Source organism: Alosa pseudoharengus, unplaced genomic scaffold, assembly GCF_046254945.1.
Source record: "Alosa pseudoharengus isolate Yale_2024_CS ecotype anadromous, Long Island Sound unplaced genomic scaffold, YU_APseudo_1.1 YU_APseudo_1.1_scf_9, whole genome shotgun sequence".
Classification (NCBI taxonomy): domain Eukaryota; kingdom Metazoa; phylum Chordata; class Actinopteri; order Clupeiformes; family Clupeidae; genus Alosa; species Alosa pseudoharengus.
Genome location: NW_027468881.1, coordinates 4,815,771 through 4,833,284, shown reverse-complemented (window position 1 = coordinate 4,833,284; position 17,514 = coordinate 4,815,771).

The window sequence follows — 17,514 nt, the reverse complement described above, 5'->3', positions numbered from 1 at the left end:
CCTCCCTACAACCACGTTATGCTTGTGTGGGGTTACACGTTTAAGATTTCAAAACTGCACCAACATTCTTTTTATTCAGAAATTCAACTGTCTGTCATTTGGTAAACCAGCCTACTTATGGTACTTTACAGGGTGTGTAAATCAAGCCTTTTCACGAACATTTGGCCTAGCCTACTTTATGGCAAAATTATTTCTTATCTATAAACTAAACTAAACTGTCGGTCATTAAGAAAACCTAATGATTGTGTCGTTATAGCTTTGTGTAAGCCAGACATCAGCAACGTTCATTTTACACAACCAATCACTCTCCTGGCTGCCTGCACTTTCCCTGTCGTCACGGCTGCAACTTTCGCACTCGTTTGTGCTTTTTAGCGCCGTGTTCATCAGGTCCCGGGACACCCATCTGATCCTCCATGGACCATGTCAACAATGAATGAAAATTAGCTTATTATTAACGAGTGTTATCAATTTGAGCGAGTATGCTACACATAGGCCTACATTTTTTTCTAAACATAGAGGACTGCTGCAGACAATGACCTGCCAACCACCATAATGTATAATGCACTTGCTGTCCTCGGTTTCGGCATGCACATGCTTAGTCTAATGATTCAGTGACAATATAGGCTACTCAAGTGAATAAAGCAATTAGCCTAATAAATAAAATATTTGTCTCACTCAGTACATATAGGCCTACATCTCGTAAATTGGTGAGCCATAGAATATCCCAGCGTCACGATTATTATATTTCAAGATTCCAATCTATCCCACCTAAATATGAAAAGTTATTTCTACTGACATGCTTCCTGGTGACATAAAAAAACAAAAAAGAGACATAGGCTATGCATTATACTTTCCGAGACAAAAAAAAGATATAGGATGTATAGATTACAATGACAAATTCAAGGTCTCAAAGGGTTAATGCTTCTTTCCAAGTTTTTTTTATAATTAGTGAGTGAGTGCACCCCCCCCCCCCCAATCTCACTCCAAGCTGAGCTCAAAACTTGAGAACCCTGCCCCAGTATGCTGCTCTTTTTCAATTGATGCAAGTTATGGTGTAACACAAGAGACTTTCTAATGTGGAGACACAGCACTCAAAAAATCCTCCATAGAAATGCATGGGGCTAGTTTGCAACGCCAATATGGCCGTTGTCTACACATATCCCACCCCTTCCTCGCCAAAATGTCGACATGTGTATACATTGAGCGAATCATGTGGTGTGAGTTGACTACTTTGAGCCAATTATGTGCTGTGTTGTGCAGACATTGTGCCAATCATGTGTTGTGAACTCGACACTGGAGCACGGTTGGTGTGGTGAAGCCTTGCGCACGCGCATTTCTGCTGAATAGGATGCCCGATGAGTACCCAAAAAGCGTTACAATATGGCCGCCGAGTGGAGGGACATGCCTAAAAGGACTTTGGTAACACTAGCTCGCTAGCTGTTTTTTTTTTTTTTTTTTGGTCTCGGTCTTGGTCTCGGTCTCGTCTCGACTTTGTCTTGGTCTTGACTCAGTCTGTCTTGGCCTTGGTCTCGTCTTGGTCTCGGTCTTGATACCCTCTGGTCTTGGTAGTGTCTTGGTCTCGGTTTAGGCGGTCTTGACTACAAGTCTATCACAGACTGAGCTGTGACGCACATGCGCACGTAGCGTGCAGCTCGCAGGCGGCCGTTTGCCGGCATCTTTAAATCACTGCTGTCCTGTCCTGACGCTACTCATTCTCATTACCGTATGTACTGTTTATCTTCTTAACATTGTCATTAATCACCATTTACAATAGATTACTTACACAGGGCCGAACTTAGTTTTTAGAGTGCAGGGAAAGGCCTACCAGCACTTCTAGGACCAAGGAGATGTTTATAGATTTCAGGCGTGATCAGCATAAGATGTATCAACCACTTATGATCAATGACTCTCAAGTAGAAAGGGTAGAGAGTTTTAAGTATCTTGGAGTCCATATTACTGACTTGGACCAAGCATATTAATTCATTGGTGAAAAAGGGTCATCAGCGTCTTTTCCACCTCAGACGCCTCAAGTACTTCAAGCTACCTCAACAACTACTGAAGAACTTTTACAGAACCACCATTGAAAGTGTTATGACTGGCCAGGGTCGGACTGGGAACAAAATTCGGCCCTGGCAGTTTTCTCCTGGACCGGCCCACCACTGGACCGAAGACCCCCCCCCCCCCCACACACACACACACACACACAAGCCCAAGCCCACCGATACCAAAATCCCCCCCCCCCCAATTCCCCCCCACACACAGTATCATGCTGTAGCAACACTTCATAAACTGAACCCAAATATTTAGATTTGGAAAATCACGATTTGTGCATGTTGTAGAAACACAACCACAGCCTTTAGGCCTATTTGGTGCAAATCTTCTCCTTTACTTTGGTTATAGTCAGCGATTCACATTAACTGTAGGCTATCACCACAACTATACTAAACTTAAGTTTGTGTGCCGGTGTTCCAGTTTAGATGGTGAGCAGTTTAACTGGTGATATTTGCATAAAATCAGTGAATATTCAACAAGACCCTGCCTACTTCTTAATCTGCTCTGCCTCCGATAGTGCAGGTTTATATTAGGCTACATTTTCACGAAGTGTTTGCAAGTGAGACAATATAACGGATATCGCTGAAAACATCACCAGTGTATGTCTAATACATGTCCGTTTAAGCATTATCCACAAATATGACACATACTGAATGAATGGAAAAAAATAAAACTAGCGATCTAGCTGGGATTCGAACCATGCATGGACAAGAAAGTTGATTGGATTAGCTTCTACATCGTCTATACCACTACACTAAGAGCCGCTGAAATCGATGCCAGATTTCTATGTATATATTGAACTGTTAGTCAAAGTTAACACAGGTTAACATAAGTGAGAAATATACGCCCATGTTAACTGGTGCCATCACAATTTAACATGGGCATATGCAAGCCTCAAAACAACAAAATAGGTTCATCTTTGCCTCACATACCAGTGTTTCCCATACATTGACTTATTTGTGGCGGCCCACCACAATATCAACATTGACCACCACACAATGCATCATAACCACGCTGTGCTAATTTGTTAAACTGTTGCATTCAAGTTAATTCTACAGTACAAACCAACCACCACAAATGAAATTCAATTCTCTAATTCAATTCTTCAATAATATGAAATACGTGAGTCATGTGCAAAAATTATCATAACTTAGTGTCATGTCTCGGTGAAGTTATGCAGTGAGCTGTCTAATGATTTGAAGTGAACACATGAAACGTATTTTCTCCGAGTTAAATATTATTTAATTTGTTGGTCCTAATTTGACGACACAAAATGGTTATCATGGTAGCATATATTACAAAACTTTGATGTAGCTAGAGAGTTTGATGACAGATGTTGCTGTTTCAGATTCCCACGTAGCCTAAATTAGAAAATAGTTTAGCCTACTTACTGCTTGTTCAGCAGCCTGTTGCAAAACATTCACTTAGCCTAGATCAGGGGTCTCAAACTCAAATGAGCTGGGGGCCAATTCTGCCAACGTCATCTGATTGGAGGGCCGGCTATTTCTGAAAATGCAATGTTCTTTTTTTCAAATACCACACAAAACTGCAAACAGAAAGTGCAAGTGTTTTTATCTAGTTTTAGACACCTGTGCTAGCAACCTTAGATTATAAATAAAATAATGATAAAATAAATATTAATACAAATTATAAAACAAATGAAAAGCATAAAACAGGTATGTGTGTGTTTCACACCAAATAAAAATATTTTCCTCTCATAACTTTTTTAAACCTGGCAAACTATAGGCGTCAGGGTTAACAAAGCAACACCATTGGATTTTTATATCAAAATGTCAAAAGGCCATGGCTTGAAAGTGGCCAGAGATAAAGTCCTACTGTAAATGTAAAAATCTTTGAGTAAAACAAAAGTTTATGAAGGGGGTACATTTACCCATCTAATTTGCCACTGGATGGCAAGCACCTCAAATTATGCACCTTTCAGTAAATACTGGATGAACATATTTGAGCAGGTTTACTTTCCTTTTTTCATATTACCCACATAACAAATTAACAGGAAAACACCTAAGATGTATACCAACACCTAAGATGTATATGGTTTCTAAACCACAAGGCCTACAATAAAGTATTCTGGTCAAATCAGTTCCTATCGCGGGTAATCTGAGTACCCAGAAGTTCGCATCATATTGCGGGTGCCTTAATTTGTAGTTTAGAGCCCTATTTCTACTAGCCCTGCTGTCTGTACCACGTCCATTACGGACACTATCATCACGATTACCACTGCAACCTCCAAGCTATGTTGGGCAGAGGCTCGAAATAAGCATGGTATGCTTAGTAGACACCGTTGTATACACGCAGACGCACCTCCATTCAATAGACGATCGATCATAATCCCCAAAAGGATATTCTCCTTCAGATTTAGAATAGGTGAATAGCATAGCCTACCTAAGACTTAATCACACGTAAACGTTTTTCAACATTTGGTGTAGGCCTATTTCTGCTTAATTTCTGCTTCAAGTTATGCAACACTATGGCCTGCATCGCTTCCGCGTCATTACAAATGCACGTCTTTGTGTTTCTCGCGTGTAATACAAGTATTTCCTGAAAACTTTGCGCAGCGATTTTGGGTTTGAATGAAGCTCTGGATGTCTAGCACATAGTGGAGCAGAGTACAAATGAGATTTGTCACCATACTTGGAACTATCGTCTATTTTAATAAGTATCGTTGTTTGTCGCAATTAAAAATAGTCTCGAGGGCCGGATTACATTATTATTTTGACAAACGTCGCGGGCCGGAATTGGGCCGGACGCGGGCCGGATTTGGCCCGCGGGCCGTGTGTTTGAGACCCCTGGCCTAGATGTTTGCTATAATGAATATCTTGATCAATTGACAAATAAGCTGTCACAAGACAACATAGACCTACATTCATTTAATAGGAACACCATGCTATTGCATAGATACAAAATAACCAGTGGTGCAATTGGTTAGCAGTGTGGACTATTGCTGCTAGCTTGCTATTTTAGTGACCAGTTCGAGGCCCAAGTGATCTTCATAATTTTTGCTTTCTGCACAAAAAACGAGCAACGTCTGATGGGGTCATTTGTTACTGTTTGTGATGCAAAATTACTGAGGCAAAATTAATCTGCATTATTCAAGGCATGCATTCGCTGTGTTTGCTCATGTTATAGGCTATCACCAGTTAACATGGACATCAGGATAGCTAAGCTAGTAGACTAGTCTAATAGACTAATAACAAGCATTGCTCTCTGTGGCATAGTGGTGATAGTGCTTACTGCTTAGAACATTTTGCCTCAGTGAGACTCATGTTCGAAACCCAACAAAACCTTCGCTGATTTACTTTGACACATTTCCTGTTTGCACAACATTTTGTGTGGATGCTTAAGCAGACATGCATTATACATAGCGATTCCCGCAAGTTTTCGGCAAGATCTTGCTTCATATTCTGTCACGCAATGAAGGCTTGTGAAAATGTGAATCTCCAGCACTGGAAGGGCAGAGGCAGAGCAAATCGTTGTTAACAAGTAGGCAGGGTCTTGTTGAATATTCACGGATTTTATGCAAATATCACAAGTTAACCTGCTCACCATCTAAACTGGAACACCGTCATCACATTTTGCAAAATTAGGCTACCTTCGTTACTAACCTACCAGTTGATACTTTTTACGTGCATCGACTCGCGATTGATTGTGCATCTAATGTAACACTCGGTGGAGAGACTTCCACTTTCCAAGTTTCACTTTCACTGTCGTTGTGAGCTAAAAGTCTATATGGGAAATACTTTGAAGTTCCTTTTGAGTCCAAACATGAATGGGTTTTCTTTAACCTGTGCTAAACTTTTCCACCAAGCGAAAATTGTAGGCTACCCGTAGTTTTTTTTTATGTTGACAGACAAACCGCACTACATGGTGCAGTAAATGGAAGCTCTTGGTAGCGCGTGCAACTAACGTCTATAAAAACAATATATTTATGGAATAAAACTAGACACCTGATTACTGTTTACGGTTAAACTGCGATGATGTGAACACCAGCCAGCGGAGGGCACTTATAGGCTACCAGCATGGACTAGTAGCCTAGGCTATATTTCCCCACAAACCAAGCGGCTGCTTGGACAAATCCACTTGAGGGGTGGGGCTGGGGGGCGCGATCGTAACACACACTGAACCTGTCATTGACCTCTCCAGAATAAGTCCCGCCTCCGTAACTTCCGTATCCATCCAACTTCCGGGCGTGGATTGTCTATGAGAAATAACATGGCGTTTCGAAATATCATACCGGTAAAACATCTGTAGGTAGCGAAGTTGAAAAAGCTGGTGGGCAGATTGGCCTACACACTTCTGCCATATAGTTTCCACTGGATTTTTTGATTGTCGGTGCCGTTTAAGTAATATACTATAGACTATATTTCTTAAACGGCACCGAAAATCAAAAAATCCAGTGGAAACTAGATGGCAGAAGTGTGTAGGCCAATCTGCCCAGCAGCTTTTTCTACTTTGTCACCTACAGAGTTTGACAGGTACGATCTTTCAAAACGCCATGTTATTTCCCATAGACAATCCACGACCGGAAGTTGGATGGATACGGAAGCTAGGAGGCGGGATATATTCTGGAGAGGTCTATGAAGAGGCCAAAATAATTGACCTGTCATCCCCAATCAAGATGTCACTCCCCGATGTGAGTCGCTACCCGATGTGAGTCACGCATGCTCAGATTGATAGGTTTTACGGCATAACGCCAGGGGATCCGACTGAAATCCATAAAATAATTCACTTTTCTGTTTCAAAAACGTTTTAGCTATCTAAGATTGTTTGATTGCTAACGTTAGCAAACGCCATTCAAGTGACAGCCTTTGTTGTGCTTGATTGCTTAGTTACTTGCCAGCAGTTAACAAACTTCGTTATGTAGGTCAATTTTTATTGATATTACAGAAGTCTCTCGCTAGCAGGCTACTTCAGCCTCTAATCTAGAACTGACATTAGAGATCATGCCGTGAAAATGTGATGCCTTACGCTAAATAATATATTACTGCTGTGTAGGCTAATGTCATTATTCTGTGGCTAACAGCACAGGTAGTCGCAAAGTAGCAAAGTGACGCATGCGCGACTCACATCCGGTAGCGACTCACATCGGGGAGTGACAGACCTCTCCAGAATAAGTCCCGCCTCCGTAACTTCCGTATCCATCCAACTTCCGGGCGTGGATTGTCTATGAGAAATAACATGGCGTTGTCACTCCCCGATGTGAGTCGCTACCCGATGTGAGTCACGCATGCTCAGATTGATAGGTTTTACGGCATAACGCCAAGGGATCCGACTGAAATCCATAAAATAATTCACTTTTCTGTTTCAAAAACGTTTTAGCTATCTAAGATTGTTTGGTTGCTAACGTTAGCAAATGCCATTCAAGTGACAGCCTTTGTTGTGCTTGATTGCTTACTTACTTGCCAGCAGTGAACAAACTTCATAATTTTTATTGATATTACAGAAGTCTCTCGCTAGCAGGCTACTTCAGCCTCAAATCTAGAACTGACATTAGAGATCATGCCGTGAAAATGTGATGCCTTACGCTAAATAATACATTACTGCTGTGTAGGCTAATGTCATTATTCTGTGGCTAACAGCACAGGTAGTGGCAAAGTAGCAAAGTGACGCATGCGCGACTCACATCCGGTAGCGACTCACATCGGGGAGTGACAGCGTTTCGAAATATCATACCGGTAAAACATCTGTAGGTAGCGAAGTTGAAAAAGCGGGTGTGCAGATTGGCCTACACACTTCTGCCATATAGTTTCCACTGGATTTTTTGATTGTCGGTGCCGTTTAAGTAGTATACTATAGACTATACTACTTAAACGGCACCGAAAATCAAAAAATCCAGTGGAAACTAGATGGCAGAAGTGTGTAGGCCAATCTGCCCAGCAGCTTTTTCTACTTTGTCACCTACAGAGTTTGACAGGTACGACCTTTTAAAAACACCATGTTATTTCCCATAGACAATCCACGCCCGGAAGTTGGATGGATACGGAAGTTAGGAGGCGGGATATATTCTGGAGAGGTCTATTTATAGGCTAGGCCTAGTCATACATAGCCTCGTGAGACCATCCTGATCTCGCGAGCTTCAGGGTTTCACTCGCAGATCAGTCTGGATACTTTCCGTTAAAGAAAATTTGGAGCAGTTCACCAAACGAACGTCCAATCAGCGTTGGCTTTGAGGCGGGTTGAGGTGTGACGCAACGAACAACATGACGGCATCCACGCAAGTTTTATTCAAATTAGAAAGTATTCCTGGGTAAACTGTGAAGCTATGAGTCTCAGCCATGCAGCTGGGAGGAATGAACGACACAGACATCCTCCACGGCTGATTCCAGTTCATAATGGAGGAATATACTATCTTCAGAAGTGTAGGGCCTACCGTGAAAACTTGATGGGAATTGTCGTTGATTAGGTTCATAAATGGTAAGTTAAAACATCTTTACGTCTGTCACGTTACCTAACTTAATTGTATGTTAAACGGCATTAGAAGAATACTGTAACAAACTGTAAGGTTGTCTCAAAATGGTCTTTATTGGTTACGCACCAATAACACGAACGTCATAAAACAGGCAACACAAGGAAGGTCAATTAAACAAGCACGATACACAAACAGGGTAGTCACATACAATACACGGGGTAAACACATGAGGTACAACACAAAGAAAGACCATACCAGCTAACACATACACAACAAGGCAAACGCCACTACTCATACTACAACCAACATCAACATTATACACACACACACGCACAGCATTATGGGAGTACAGTCATACAGCTAGGCTCAGATCATTACACAGAGACTTAGTCCATGTCCCCTTGACTCAAGTCTTACCCTACGTCAGTCCATGAGCCTGGCTGGGACGCGACGCTGGCGTTGTGGGCGCCCCGCTGTCGCGGCGGTGACTTCCGGTGAAGGCTGCACGGTGATCGGTGTTAGAGCCACAGCTCCATTGTCACCACGTTCCACAGAGTCAGTGTCAAAGTCTCCACGACCCTCAGCTGAGGCCAGGGGTCGATACGGGGCCAGTCGATCACGGTGGAGAGCCACAACTCTCCGACGCTTAATCAGTCTCACACGATAGACCACATCAGACAGCTTCTCTAAGACATCGCACGGCCCGACCCACTGGCTAGTGAGTTTCGGGGAAATGCCTTTCTTTCTCTCCGGGCAGTACACCCACACTTTATCGCCGGTCTGGAACTCCTGGCCGCGACAGCGCGTATCGTAAGCTCGCTTTTGACGCATTCCAGCTTCACTCATAGCCTGCCGGGCCAACTCATGTACTCCTTTGAGTCTCTCGCGTAGCTGCTTGTAGTATTCCAGCCCTGGCTTACCTCCAATCTCCGCCTCCGGAGGCGAACCGAACACCAAGTCCACCGGCGTGCGTAGCTCTCGCCCGAACATCAGAGCTGCCGGTGTGCATTTCGTTGACTCTTGCACCGCTGTGCGATATGCCCATAGCACCAGGGGCAAGTGTAAGTCCCAGTCCTTTTGTCGGCGGTCGGCCAATATGGCCAGCTGCACTGCTAGCGTCCGGTTAAACCGTTCGACCAGCCCGTCGCTTTGTGGATGCAGAGGTGTCGTTCTCGTTTTCCGGATGCCCATGCGCTGGCAAACCTCAGCAAACACCTCCGCCTCGAAATTCCGCCCTTGGTCGCTGTGGAGCTCCTCCGGTGCCCCGAACCGGCAGAACATCTCTGTCCAGTCTGTCCGCTGTCGTGTGGGCGCTCTGATCTGGCACTGCATACGCCTCCGGCCACTTAGTGAAATAGTCCATAGCTACGAGCACGTAGCGATTTCCCCGCTCTGTGACTGGCAGTGGGCCCATGATATCGACGGCTACCCGCTCCATGGGAGCCCCGACTGCGTATTGCTGCAGCGGAGCGTGCGAGCGTCGCGTGGGGCCCTTCTTCGCTGTGCAGGCGTCACAGCAGTGAACATGCAGTTCAACGTCCAGCCTGCATCCCGGCCAATAGAAGTGGCTTCTCAGCCGACGAAGAGTTTTTGCGATGCCGAAATGAGCCGCCCCCACAGCCCCATGTACCTGTTCCAGTACACGGGCTCGTAATCCAGCAGGAACCAGCAACTGGAAAATGTCAGATTGTCGATCGGGGGCTCGCCAGTGTCTATACAACAGTCCTTGACGTGCTACTATTCCCGGCCACTGTGAATAAATCGCTTTGGTCTCTGGATCGAGTGCTGATACGTCAGTCCATGGCGGTCGCTGACCGGCTTCGATCCATGACCACACTCGGCCAAGCGTGGCGTCCTCCGATTGCGCCTTCCGGATCTCCTTCCTCGACATCACGTCCACCGGTGACTGCGCGTCCATGGCCTCAGCTGCCGCTCTGCAGTGCTGTGTTGTGGCGTTGGGCTGCGGTGCGTTGTCTCTCTCGCTGGCGTGAAGCTGGCGAGCGGTGGCTCTCTTGATGGCGCGGCGCTGGCGAGCGTTGAGTCTCTCGCTGGCGTGCTGTTGGCGAGCGTTGACCCTCTCGTTGGCGCGACGCTGGTGAGCGTTGAAAACAGCGACTCCCTCTCTCTCTGCCAGCGGTGATGCAGCCTGTAGCCGGCGAGCGGGCTCCGTTTGAGCCGCGGCCAGGCTCCTCTCCTCCCTCCGGTGGCAGTGCTGGCACTGGTCTGCTGCACACGGACGCCTGGACAGGGCGTCCGCGTTGCCGTGGAGGCGACCCGCCCGGTGTCGAATCTCCATGTCGTAGTCCTGGAGCGCCTCCAGCCAGCGAGCCAGCTGGCCCTCTGGTTCTTTGAAGTTCAGCAGCCAGGTGAGCGATGCATGGTCCGTTCTCAGCAGGAACCGTTTGCCGTAGAGGTAGGTTCGGAAATGGCGCACTGCCACCACCACAGCCAACAGTTCTCTGCGGGTCACGCAGTAGTTCTTCTCCGCTCGGTCCAGTGAGTGGCTGAAGTATGCGACTAGGGCTGCACGATATATCTAAAATCTATCGTTATCGCGATATCAACACTTGCGATGGACATACCGCAAAGATTACTTAATTTTCGATAAATTCGATACATTTTCTGTGCCGTGCGCATTCCATACAGTCTATGGTGTATTCACATTCTGAATGTCAACATATTTTACCAAACTGATGCGGTCATGCAGCCCAAGAAGCCCGTCCCCTACCAGTTTAGGTGTGTGGTGTTTTAGGTGTTAAAGCGGGAGCTAAGTCGTGATGGCTGAAAATAGTGAGTCGAGCGAGGTAGGCTACACTTGGGTGAAGAGGAATTAGTGACTAAAAGGAAAAGCACGTCTGTTATATGGGAATATTTTGGTTTTATGAAGGATGCCGTGTTACAAACACAGCGCAAATGCGTCCTTCTCCACCGTGTTAAAATAAACAATTTCTTTCGTTATCGTTATATCAGAAGTTGTCTTTCACTGTCTGTAAGACTTGTATTTCATGATTTGCATTTAGCAAAAGCCCCAGACAGCAGCACAGAGGTAATCAGGATTCGTTATTTGTAAAAGTTGTTTAACCTACTTCTGGACTGTGCGATTGCAGCCCAATTACTTTCACTTTCCGCTGCCCTCGTAGTCGGCATGCCGGTAGCCTAATAACGTGGGATGCGCAGCGTACTGTATGAGGTTACAGACTGAGATGATTGCCGCGATATAGCTTAAGTAGGCCTAGCTTCTTTGCTAGGCCCATCGAAGGCTGGCAATGTGGAATATTCCGCTGGTTGGTGCACAAGTGTTCAGATTGGCTGTCCACCCGTCTTTTATGAGGATTAGGAGCAGATCTTCCACACAACTTCGATAGCCTAGTCAGTAGGTCTCTTAGCTGTCCACTTTCATCAGGCCATATAGGCTACATGATATTTTATATTATTTAAAAATTATACATTTATTTCTGTAATTATACATTTACCCCCCCCCCCCAACCCTACAGTGTATGTTTGCAGCAAGCAGAATGAAAAAAAAAACATTAAATATACTGCTCAAAAAAATTAAGGGAACACTTCAATCATACACTGAATCACTCTGTCACTGTTTGGTTCTGAGCACAAGTAAAACTTTTGAGGCGAGTGTTTTATTTTGCAAGAACTGTCAGACATTCTGTGAATGTAGTTTGAGAATGGAGAAAAGGGTGGAAGGTTTCAAAATATGTGTGGAAAACCTTTATTGAGCAGTATATTTAAATATCGCAAATTATATCGTTATCGCAGTACTCAATAATGGTATCGCATTTCGCATGTTTTCCTAATATCGTGCAGCCCTATATGCGACCACCTGCTCGCCCTGCTCGCCTGCTTGAGAGAGGACGGCGCCGACGCCCACGTCGCTGGCGTCGGTGTCCAGGATGAAAGGCAGTTGAGGGTCAGGGAAAGCGAGCACTGGGGCCTCACATAGCGCCCTCCGCAGCCGCCGGAATGCCGCGTCGCACTCTCGCGTCCACTCGAAGAGCTGGCCTTTGTGCGTCAAATGATGCAGCGGGCTGGCGACTGTAGCAAAGTCCCGGATGAAACGCCGGTAATATGACGCCAGGCCCAGGAAGCTCCGCAGCTCAGCACCATCGCGCGGAACAGGCCAACGTCTCACCGTCTCCACCTTAGCTGGGTCGGTGGCCACTCCGGCGGCCCCCACGACATGGCCCAGGAATCCGGTTTGCCTCCGGAACAGGTGGCACTTTTTCGGGTGCAGTTTGAGCCCAGCACCCCGTATGGCGTCGAACACCTTTTCCAGATGTCCTATGGCACCGGTGAAGTCTGTTGCATGACACAGGATGTCGTCCAGGTAAACCACGCAGCATGTTCGTGGAATGCCCGCCAGGACACGCTCCATCAGCCGCTCAAAGTTCGCTGGCCCGTTGCATAGGCCGAACGGAAGTACCCGGAACTGCCACAGCCCTTGCCCGATGGTAAACGCTGTCTTCGGCCGAGCTTCCGGGGCTAGTTCAATCTGCCAGTAGCCACTGCGTAAGTCCAGCGAGCTAAACCAGCAGGAGCCGGCAATGCTGTCCAGCGCATCGTCAATGCGGGGGAGCGGGTAGGAGTCTTTCCGGGTTACCTGGTTGAGGCGCCTGTAGTCAACACAGAACCGCCACGAGCCGTCCTTCTTCCGGACGAGTACAGCCGGCGCAGCCCAGGGACTACTGCTTGGCTCTATCACTCCTGCCGCGGCCATTTCCTTGATCTTTTCTTCAGCTGCTTGTCGTTTGGCGAACGGTAAGCGATGAGGCTGAAGTCGGATGGGCCGAGCATTTCCGGTGTCGATCTCGTGTTGGACCAGGCTCGTTCGGGTGCAGTCCTCATCTCTTGCAGCGAAGATGTCGGTGTACGCTGCTAGTAGTCTCCGCACCTGGCTACCCTGTGCTTCACTCAGCCCCTCACAGCTACGAGTGCAGAGTTCATTTACGGCTTGCCTTGTCTCTACAGAGGGCCGCGCTCTCTGAGTGAAGAGTGGTGATTGCTCAACCCGCGCTCCTGGCTCCTCTCTAGTGGGCGCGAGCTGAGCAGTGGCGAACTCAGCAAGCGGACCTGGACGAGACCTGTTGTTTTCGCGGGCTTGAGTTCCGCGGGCTTGTGTGGGGAGGGGCGGAGACTCAGCAAGCGGACCTGGATGAGACCTGTTGTTTCCGCGGGCTTGAGTTTCGCGGGCTTGTGTGGGGAGGGGCGGAGTCTTGGATGGCGAGCACTCTTTGCGAGTTTGCTTCCTGCGGGCTTGTGTGGAGCGAGTTGGAGAGTTCTTCGTCGCGCCAGCTCTCCGCACTTCATGCTCTGTTTTCCCCGCCGTGTGCAACACTACGCTGCTCGTCCCTAAGTGTAGTGTGAACCGGGAAATGTCCACCACAGCCCCCCATTTCTCTAGCACGTCCAGGCCGAGAATGCAATCATCCTGAATGCTAGCCAACCAAAGCCGGCGGCTCGCCGTCTCACCGTTGATGCACACGCACACCACCTTTTGTCCATACAGTTCCGCTCGCTCTCCGGTAACTGTTGTGATGCGCGTTTTTGTCTTTTCCCAGCCTCTGGGTCTGGCTACCAGCGTGCCGGGTAAGAGACCGGGGCGCACAAGCGAGATGGTGGAGCCAGTATCGATCAAGGCGCGACACCGAGTCCCATCTAGTGTGCAGTCCACATACAGTCCTCTGGTTTGGCCGAGCCGGCCCAGCCGTATGCAATCCATAGCCCATCCCGCCGTGCCACCTTCTTCTAGTAACTGGGGTGCGAGCGTGAGGGGTGCCGGGGCTGGGCAGTACCACGCGATGTGTCCCGGCTCGCCACACCGGTGGCATCCGTCTCCGCTGGCCGGCCTCTTCCACTCGCGTGGGCGCCGTTGTGGTGGCTGTGCCGTGGTCTGCCGCGTCACCTCCATCGATGTCTGGCGTACGCACTGCCGCGACTCTGTTGTGCGTTAGATGTTTTCCACCCGTTCGGCTTCCGCAAGCGCCACGGACAGCGAGCTGGGGGCGCTCAGGCGAAGGTGTTCTTTTAGCCGCTCTGGGTGGATGCCTCGCACGAACGCTTCCAGTGCCATCTCTTCATGTAGACCCTGGCTGTACGTTGGGTAGCCCCGCCGGGCATACAGCTGCAGGTCAGCCGCGAACTTGCCCAGTCTCTCGTCCTTGTGTCGCCGTCTGGAAGCGAGTTGTTCTCTGGCATCGCTGATGAAGATTCTCTGGCCGAATCGTCGTTGCAGAGCTGCTTCGATTGCGGTCCAGCTTACTTGCTCCGCCGGTGGCAGATCTTCTAATACTTGTAGCGCTTCCCCCTCCAGGGCCAACGCCACCTGTACGCCCGTTCTCTCCACCGACCAGCCATTCAGCTCGGCTGCCAGCCGGACCTGTACCAGGTATGTCGCCAGCGGCCTTTCGTCATTGTAGTGGGGCAACTTTACGCTGGGGCGGCCTTCTACCGCCGCCGTCGCACCGAGGACCGGCCGGTTTCCATCGCTCCCGTGTGGAGCGGGTTCAAGTGGCGGGATGCTGCCATCAGCCCGGTTCGTTTCCTCCTGTGGCCGGGGGCGGGTCTCTTCATCACGGTCACGCTGCAGGCTGGCTCCGTCTGCTGGGCTCAGCAGGTGGCCATGGGCGAGCGTGCTGTCGAAGAGCTGTCTTGGCAGGAAACTCATCATCGTCAGGTAATCAGTTGCAGCTTTCTCCTCCCGTCCAGTAGGGGTCGTCATCCCACTTCTGACACCAATGTAACAAACTGTAAGGTTGTCTCAAAATGGTCTTTATTGGTTATGCACCAATAACACGAACGTCATAAAACAGGCAACACAAGGAAGGTCAATTAAACAAGCACGATACACAAACAGGGTAGTCACATACAATACACGGGGTAAACACATGAGGTACAACACAAAGAAAGACCATACCAGCTAACACATACACAACAAGGCAAACGCCACTACTCATACTACAACCAACATCAACATTATACACACACACACGCACAGCATTATGGGAGTACAGTCATACAGCTAGGCTCAGATCATTAGAATACTTTGTTCATCTAATTGGTTGATTTGGCCCGTCGATAACCAACAATGGTGGTGATAGACAGATGGTTTATCCAATCAGCTAACCAGTATGTCCGCCCCTTCCCAAAAGTTCTTCAATGAAAAGTTCCCAGATGGATATGCGGAGCAAATCCATCTGGCGGAGTCAGGTTAAGTCATACATGACGGGCCGCAAATAGGCTAAATAACTTTAAAAAAAAAAAATCCCGGAGGTCACCGGCCCACATGTGGACCGGCCCACCGGGCATTTGCCCGGTTGTACAGATTACCAGTCCGAGCCTGTCACTGGCAGTATAACAGCTTGGTATGGAAATAGCACTGAGCTAGACCGTAAAGCTCTGAAGAGAGTAGTAAGATCAGCTGAACGTAGGCTACCACCAGAAGTGCCCTACCCAACCTACAGGAAATTTACATAAGGAGATGTCAGTCGAGAACAAGGAAAATTATCAGGGATCCCAGTCACCCCAACAACTGCCTCTTCACTATCCTACGGTCTGGGAAACGTTACCGCTGCCTGAAGTCCAACACGGAGAGAATGCGGAAAAGTTTTTATCCCCAGGCTATCAGGATTTTAAATGAGGATTGTAGCAGGAACACCAACATAGCCTAAACACTTTTGCACTTTGGACTTTCTTTCTTTATTCTTCCTTTTCTATATTTACAACCGGACCCGCGTCACACAGAGCAGGTTGTTTGCGCCATGCCCCTTTTGAGGGGAAAACATTCCCTCAGAACAAGCCAAAGTTAACCGGTAGACATGCCGAAAAGTTGCAGGTGGGTTAGGCTACAGCTTTGCTGGCAAATAAATATTAGCCTAGTTATTAAATATTTATGAAATTATAATATCGTTCATTAGTCTTCAAAAGACAAACCACTAACGTTACACCAAAAATGAATCAGACCAAAGAAAACAGAAATCTAGGCTAACACTTAACGGCTATGACAGAAATTATCATATCTCGGAATTATCTAACTAACATACTTTACATCTGAGCCTGTGAGTCAACTACACTACATTAAAATTCAAATATGAAGGCAAAAATACAGGAAAACAATTTAGTTACCCCGAAAGGGGCGGGAACGTTTGTCACGAGTCAAGTTCCCGGATGTGCCGGTCTAACGGATATATCCTTTGCACAGTCTTGGAGTCAGTGGAACAAGCATTTCACTGCATTTATAGGCTACCTGTATAATGTATGTGACAAATAAACATTTGATTTGATTTGATTCTAGATGGCTATAGTTTGTGCAGCTCACTGATTTAAACATTCACGTAAAATATATTGTCATTCTCATTTCTCATCTGTATATTCGTCGTCTAGTAGCAACAAGTAAAATCAGCAATGCTATTAGGCCCCAGAGCCTCAGTATGTCAGTGATGGTGGTGATGGGAACATGTCTGTCTATTGATTGTGGTTAATAGTGGTTCAGAGGACTTAGCCTGGCTACTTATGCCTATTTATTTTTGTTTTGCTACAGTTTTTGTTTTGCATATTTTTCATGCATGTTTGGCACTGTAAATATTTGCACGATTTTAAGAAAAAGAGACATCACAAGTATCACATGAAAGAGCTTTTTCTCAGCTTTTAAACGATGTTAGCCGATAATTGCTGCGTTGAACGGTTCGCGAGAAAAGTAAATAATATAATTAAATTTAATCATACATTCTACTGAAGGTTTTGCGTCCATGATCTCCCTACCCATTCATCTCGGTGGAATACTTCACGAACCCTTCTTTTAACACATGACAAACCACCATAATATCATAATAAACAGCAGACCTTACCGAACACAAAGGTGTAAAGCAGTCCCCTGTACAGTTAGCCGTTCCAGAGTAATCCAGTTTTGAATTTGCAGTAAATTTCGACATGCATGGATGTCTCCAAATTTGGGCTTTAAGTTTTACAATGTGTTTAAATTGTTCCACATGATTTCATAACGGGCCAAATACAAAATAAATGTTACA